At 41.1% G+C, this 8016-nt stretch overlaps 1 non-coding gene across 1 annotated transcript; it reads right to left on the reverse strand.

Moving 5' to 3' along the window:
* TRNAC-GCA lies at window positions 7513-7584 on the reverse strand. Its single transcript has one exon. It is a non-coding gene; the product is annotated as a tRNA-Cys (tRNA).

Consider the following 8016-nt stretch of genomic DNA (forward strand, 5'->3'; position numbering starts at 1 on the left):
CTAAATACCACTGAATTGTAGACTTTAAAATGATTCATTGAGACTTCCCTGATGGTCCAGTAGTTAAGATTCTGTGCTCCCAGTGCAAGGGGCATGGGTTCAATCCCTGGTCATGGAAGTAGGATCCCATATTCTGCACAGTGCAGCTAAAAAAAAAAAAAAATTAATAAAAAATGAAATTAAATCTCAGGCATCAACTTATAAAAAATAAGTAAATAAAGCAATTCATTTTATGCTATGTGAATTTCACCTCAATTTAGAAAAAGCGGAAATAGTAGTGCTAATTAGCAGTAGGGCTGGTGGCGGTGCCAGTAGTACTGTAATACTAGTAGTACTAGTTGGAGAAGGCAAGGGCACCCCACTCCAGTACTCTTGCCTGGAAAATCCCATGGACGGAGGAGCCTGGTGGGCTGCGGTCCATGGGGTCGCTAAGAGTTGGACACGACTGAGCGACTTCTTTCACTTTTCACTTTCATGCACTGGAGAAGGAAATGACAACCCACTCCAGTGTTCTTGCCTGGAGAATCCCAGGGATGGCGGAGCCTGGTGGGCTGCCATCTCTGGGGTTGCACAGAGTTGGACACGACTGAAGCGACTTAGCAGCAGTAGTACTAGTACTATTAGCAGTAGTAGTAGTACTAGTAGAACTGGTAGTGCTAGTAGTATTGGTAGTACTAGTTAGTGGTAGGAATACCTGGGCCTGGACTTCTCGATTCTACCCTAGGTGAGGCACGAAGGGAGGTCATCCTCAAGATGCCAGCTGAGCAGTGGCACCCATCAGCAACTCTCCAGGCTAAAGCAAGAGCAAGAACTCCAGAGGGTCTTCTCCCTAACAGAGGCATTCCAGCGACTTTATCTGTTATTGATGAGTTGGAAGAACTCCAGCATGAGATAGAGGCAGGCAATGCCAGCAAAAGGGAAGACAGAGGCCCAAGGAAAACACCAAAGTCGTAATCATTATACGCCACTCAGCTGTGCACTGAATTTTTATATACAGTCATAATAATATAACATTATTGATCTTCTACTTTTAGTACCAACCTATAAAGAAAGCATCGACCATGAGTGGTTTCAGAGTAGATGACCGATATCAGTAGCCTTGGCAGTGCCCAAGAAGCAGAGCTGTGGGGTGGGGTGTGTGGGAAGGGGAGCCCCAATGGGCAGGGAAGGAATTCTAATATCCTTCACCTTCCCAGAGGGAAGCTGAGACATGCTGGGACAGTCTTTTGTGGCTCTAGAAATGGAGTGGGACAAAGTGACATGGATAAGGAACAAGGGAGCTAAAAGCAGTGTAGAACTGAAGGACCAGCAGCAACAGGAGACAGAGGGCTTCACTCACGCCTGACACTGATGGAACACATATCTGCATCTTTGAAAGTCTGCCACTTGGAGGTTTGTGTGTAGAGGACTTCCCATAAAACCAATTGTACACAAGCTTTTTCAGAAAACTGAAGCAAGAGAGCATTTGCCAATTCATTCTATGAGGTTTGTACTACCCTGATACAAAAATCAGACAAAGATGTTACAGAAAAAAAAAAAAAAAAAAAGACTTGGGAATTCCCTGGCAACCCAGTGGTGAAAACTTGGCACTTTCGCTGCCATGGTCTTGGGTTCAATCCCTGGTCAAGGAACTAAGATCCCAGAGGCTTTCCAGCACGGCCAAAAAAACAAACAAACAAAAAAAGATCAATATCTTTCACAAACAAGGTACAAAATCATTAGGCAAAATTTTAGAATTTTAATGATTTATTAAATTTATTAAAAGTTTAATTACATATAAAAAGAAAAATGCAGCATTACAAGGGGGAAACCCAGGAACAAAGACTGGTCCAATATTTGAAAATCAATCAATGCAGTCCACCATTTTAACAAACTAAAAAGAAAAGCTATATGATTATCTCAAAATAGAGGAAGAAAAAAGCACTTGACAAATCCAACATCCATTGGTGACCCTCCGGCAAAAAGAAAATTCTTAGCAAACTAGGAAAAGAAAGGAACTTCCTTAGTCTTATACAGGACATCTATAAACCCCATAGCTAACACCAAAATAAATGATGAAAAACTAAAATTTTCACTCTAAGATCAGAAACAAGACAAGGATGTTCACTTCCTCCACTTCTAGTCAACATCATATTGGAGGTTCTAACCGGTGAAGTAAGCCAAAGGAAAAAAAAAAGCATTCAGAATGGGGAGGAAAAAACCTAAACTGTCATTATTTTCAGACCATAGTAACCATCTATGTAAAAAATCTAATGGAATCTACAAAAACGTTTGCTAGAACTTATAAGTGAGTCTAATAAGGTTACTGGAGAAATATCAATACATTAAAAAAAAATCAACTGTATTCTATATAATAGTAATGACCAGAAATTTTAAAAGTTTAAATATCATAAATAGCATCAAAAATACAAAACACTTAGGGATAAATCTGACAAAAAGATGTCAAAGAATTGTACACTAGAAACCACAAATCATTGCTCAGAGAAATTTAAATGATCTAAGTCAGTGAACAGAGACACTTTGTTCATAGCTTAGAAGACTCAATATCATTAAAATTATCTCTTCCCCCCAGATTATATATAAATCCAAGGCAATCCCAATCAAAATCCCAGCAGGCTCTTTTTGGTAGAAATTGAGAAAGTGATTCTAAAATTCACATGAAAATATAAAAGAACCTAGAATAGCTGAAACAAATTTGAAAAAAAATCATGAAGTTGGAGGGCTAACGTTACCCAAAATCAAGACTTACATAAAGCTACGGTAATTGAGGCCACATGGTATTAGTGTGAAGGGGAACAAATAGATTGATGGAATGGAAATAGATTTGTACATCCCTGTACAACTGATTTTTTACAAAGGTGCAAAAGCAGTTCCGTGAGGAGAGTAGTCTTTTCAACAAAGGAAACATTTGGACATCCATATGCAAAAAGAACACTCCAATTCATACCACCCACCACTACAGAAAGCAACTCAAAATGGATCATTGACCTAAATGGAAACCAAAAACTACAAACTTCCAGAAAAAAAAAGAGAGAGAGAGAGAGAGAATTTTGTGACCTTGAGTTAGGCCAAGATATCTTAAATACAGAAATAGATAAAAAGAAAAAAATCAATCGGAGTCATCAAAGTTCATAACTTTTATTAGGAGTTGCCTAGGGCTTAGGGTGGGGTGATTGCTAATAGCGATGAGGTAATGAAAATGTTCTATATGTTCTATGACTGTGGGGATATTTGCACATACCTGTGAATTTCTAAATATCTTCGAGTTGTACACTTCAGTGGTATTGTATGATGTGTGTGTGTGTGTGCTCAGACACTCAGTCATGTCCTGCTCTTTGTGACCCCATGGACTGTAGCCCACCAGGCTCCTCTGTCCATGGGATTCTCCAGGCAAGAATACTGGTGTGGAGTGCTGTTTCCTTCTCCAAGGGATCTTCCAGACCCAGGGACTGAACCTATGTTCTCTTGCTTTTCCTGCATTAGCAGATTCTTTACCATTGTGCCACCTGGGAAGCAGTATGGAATGTGAAGTATATCTCAATAAAGCTATTATAATTTTTAAGAGAAAAAAATGAATACTTTTGCTATTTGAAAGACTGTCAAGGGAATGGAAAGATGCAAACAAGGAAAAATATTTGTAAATCACATATCTAATGAAGATTGCATATGAAGAATATAAAAGAAACCTTTAATGCTATCGAACCTAGCAAAACAAACAACCCCCTTCCCCTGACCACCCAAAAAATCCTCATGTATGACTTGAACAGACACTTCACCAAAAAAGATATGTATGAAAAATAAGTACATGAAAAGATATTGAGCATCATTAGTTATTCAAGAAATGCAAATTAAAACCAGAGTCAGATACCACTACACACCTATCAAAATGACTAAAATTAAAAATCTGATGACATAGAGTGATGATGATGTAGAGAATCTAGACTTCCCAACAGATGGTGAAAATACAAAATGGCACAATTGCTTTGGGAAAGTTTGACAGTCCTTAGAAAGTTCAAGTATATCACATGACCTACCCATCCCATTCCTGGGTAATAAAAGCATGAATACAAATGTTCTTAGCAGCTTCATGTGTAATAATAAAAAACTGAAGACAACCCAACAACAGGTGAATGGATAAAGAAGCTGTTATTTCCATGTACTGGGACACTGTTTGGCAACAAAAAGAAATGAGCTATTCATACACACAATGGCGTGAACCAATCTCAAAACTAGGCTGAGTGAAGGAAGAAGAACAAAAAAAGAGTATATACAGTATGATTCCATTTATATAAAACTCTCCAAAATGCAAACAAATCTTTGGTGACAGAGAGCAGCAGATCAGGGTTTGCCTAGGGAAGGTCTGGGTGTGAGGAGGCAGGGAGTAGGGAGGAAGCATAGACTGGGGGAGTGTTCATGGATGTGTTCACTATCTTGAATACCTATGTCAAAGTTTATCAAATTCTGCCTTTTAAATATTCGCGTGAGTTTTTACATGCCAATTATACATCACTAAAGCCATTTTTTAAACAGTAATATATCTTCATTTTAGCAAGTGAAACAATGCAAAGATAAATAAAGAAGACATAATCACTTTCCCCTCCTTCTTTCCATTCTTGTTTCTCTAAGGTTTCCAGTGGGCTTCCCTGATAGATCGAGCTTCCGTCATAGCTCAATTGGTAAAAAATCTGCCTGCAATGCAGAAGACCCTGGTTCAATTTCTGGGTTGTGAAGATCCACTGGAGAAGGGACAGGCTACCCACTCCAGTATTCTTGGGCTTCCTTTGCGGCTCAGCTGGTAAAGAATCCACCTGCAATGCGGAAAACCTGGGTTCAATCCCTGAGTTGGAAAGATCCCCTGAAGAAGGGAAGGCTACCCACTGCAGTATTCTGGCCTGGAGAATTCTGTGGACTATAGCCCATGAGGTCACAAAGAGTTGAACACAGCTCAGCGACTTTCACTTGTCACGTGTCACTTCCCTGATAGCTCAATTGGTAAAGAATCCGCCTGCAATTCAGGAGACCCTGGTTCTATTCCTTGGGTCAGGAAGGTCCACTGGAGAAGGGATAGGCTACCCACTCCAGTATTCTTGGGCTTTCCTTGTGGCTCAGCTGGTAAAGAATTCACCTGCAATGAGGGAGGCCTGGGTTTGACCCCTGGGTTGGGAAGATCCCCTGGAGAAGAGAAAGGCTACCCACTCCAGTATTCTGGCCTAGAGAATTCCATGGAATTTATAGCCCATGTGGTGCAAAGAGCTGGACTGAGCGACTTTCACTTTTTCGGGGCTGCTCTGTAAGCCATGGTGTGAATTTACTGCAGTTCACATAATCATCCCTCTAAAAGCTGCCCATTTCAGTTGTTTCCAGTTTTTTGTTTGTTTGCTTTGCTTTGGTTTTGCCCACCGCCACCAATGCTGAAAAGCCTTCCTTTATGTCAATTTTCATAGACTATTATTTTTATTTCTGTAGAAGAGGCTCCCACAGTGGGATACTGGGTCAGAAGCTATGTGAATTATTTTCTTCTCAGTAGATATTAGCAGATTATTTCTGCCAGGCATGTATGAGATGTCAATGTCCTGCATGGTTTTGCCTCAGTGGATCTTAGTGTTTGTATAAAGAGTGAGTAATATATCATTTTGAATTTTCCTATCAGTGAGGTGAAATATTTAATTTTGCCCACTAGACATAGTGTGGTCGTTGTATCCATATTCTTTAATACAGTTTTCTTTTGTCGGGGTTGACATGTGCTTTAAATTCAATTGACCATTTAAATCTTATTTTCTATGAATTACATTTTTCTATTGTCTTTTTTTTCTGTTGGGTTGTTTAGCTGTTTTTTATCAAATCATATTAGCTTGTTGCATATTGAAATTGAACATATGATACACATCTACATACGCATACCTTATATACATGCAAGCACAAAACCCACGTCATGCATGTGCGCAACCATTGTATATACACACTGTATCACAGAGCTACATGTAGGCATGCCTACATATATGCACATGCATTATGCACCAATATATACATACACATAAGTCCATGCACACATATATATGCATGCACATATACACATATGCATGCACCAGCATCCTATTTACTATACACATTCACATGCTCACACAAGACATATATACAAATACATGCCTGCAGGAGTTCCCTGGTGGCCTAGAGGTTAAGATTCCAGGCTATCATTACCCTGACTAGGGTTGAGTCCCGTGTTGGGTAACTGAGATCTTGCAACCTGTACGACTTGGCCAAAAAAAAAATTTCTGCATACACATACATACATACACACGCATAATAAACACACACACACATGCATCACATGCACACCATGGAGAGAAGTGTGGGTCCCAGGGCCATTCCAGCAGGAGGATCCAGAGCCTGGACAGGGTGAGGGGTGAAGCCACAGACAAGCAGGGGGCAGGCAGATGGACTGTGGCAGCCCTTGGAAAGGGTTATGAGAACCACTTGGCTCTCTGTGACAGCTTCTGCCACCTCTTGGCACCCATATGGTGAGGCTCTGGGGTTCCTGCAGTCCACACCCCCAGCACCTCCAGCCAGTCACACCTCGATTCCACCCTCCTCACCTCCTACCAAGAAGATTGCTACAACACTGGGTGAGCAAGTAGGGCTAGGTCCTCTGAGGAGCTTCGATGTGGACTTCTTCCCTGCCTGATGTCTCCTTGGGGTGTTTTGGGTGAGCAGTTTTTGACATGTTAAATGAGAGATTGCTTTTTTCCCCCTCCCACTCATAAGACTCCACTCTTAAGACCTTAATTGCAGAGGCTGTGGGCTGACAAGTGCTTGTCTCAGCCTGGCAGGTGCAGGTGATGTAAACTTGCAGCGTCTGGCAGAGCTAAGCCAGGGGGCCTCAGTGAGGATGCCAGCTTTTTCCAACACCGCGTGGCAGCTCCAGGGGCAATGTGGGGCAAGGAGGGTCCCTCAGGTGTGGGCACTGTTATGTGCCAGATTCACACCATCATCTAATTCCTTCTTGGGTTCTCAGACCTCCCAGCCCATCTATAAAAAAATTTTAAGGAGAAAAGTAAAGGCATCTAAGCAGGAGGGAGGTGTCCATGCTTCACTGAAAGTGTTAAAATGTTTTTGGTTTTTCCTGTTAATTTTTTAAATAACTATTTATTTATTTGGCTGTGCTGAGTCTTAGTTGTGGCAGACAGGATTGCTGAGGTATGCAGGATCTAGTTCCCTGACCAGGGATGGAACCCAGGCCCTCTGCCTTGGGAGCACAGCGTTTTAGCCACTGGATCACCAGGAAAGTCCCTAACATGTTGACACTTTTAGATAAATAATGAGTGTGTGTTGTAATACCCAGAGCAACCACTAGGAAAGCCATACACGTAGACTCACCCAAAGTGAAGTCGCTCGGTCATGTCCGATTCTTTGCGACTCTGACTCCATGGACTGTAGCCCACGAGGCTTCTCCATCCATGGGGTTTTCCAGGCAAGAATACTGGAGTGGGTTGCCATTTCCTTCTCCAGGGGAAATTCCCCACCCAGGGATCGAACCTGGGTCTCCTGCATTGCAGGCAGATGCTTTACCCTCTGAGCCACCAGGGAAGCCCAGACTCACCCAAAATCATTATAAATAAATCAAGATGGACTCCTAATGTTCAAGTAATCCACAGAAAGGCAAGAGAAGAGGAGCAGAGAAAGCAAACAGAAAATCAACAATAAAACAGCAGACTTAAGTTCTAACATGTTAATAATTTGCCTTAATGTAAATTATTTAAATACACCAATTAAAAGGAAGAGATTGGCAGAGTCTATTTTTTTAAGTGATCCAACAATATGCTGTTTACAGGAAACTCACTTCTAATTCAACTATGACATTTCCCTGAAAAAGATCCACAAATGGCGAATGAACATAGGAAAATACCTTCAACACTGAAAGCCATGAGGCAAATGCAAATACAGATCACAATGAAATGTTGCTACACACCTATCAGCATGGTTCAAATAAAAAAATAGTGACCACACCACATGCTGGCA

The sequence above is a fragment of the Capra hircus genome, chromosome 19, assembly GCF_001704415.2.
Source record: "Capra hircus breed San Clemente chromosome 19, ASM170441v1, whole genome shotgun sequence".
NCBI lineage: Eukaryota > Metazoa > Chordata > Mammalia > Artiodactyla > Bovidae > Capra > Capra hircus.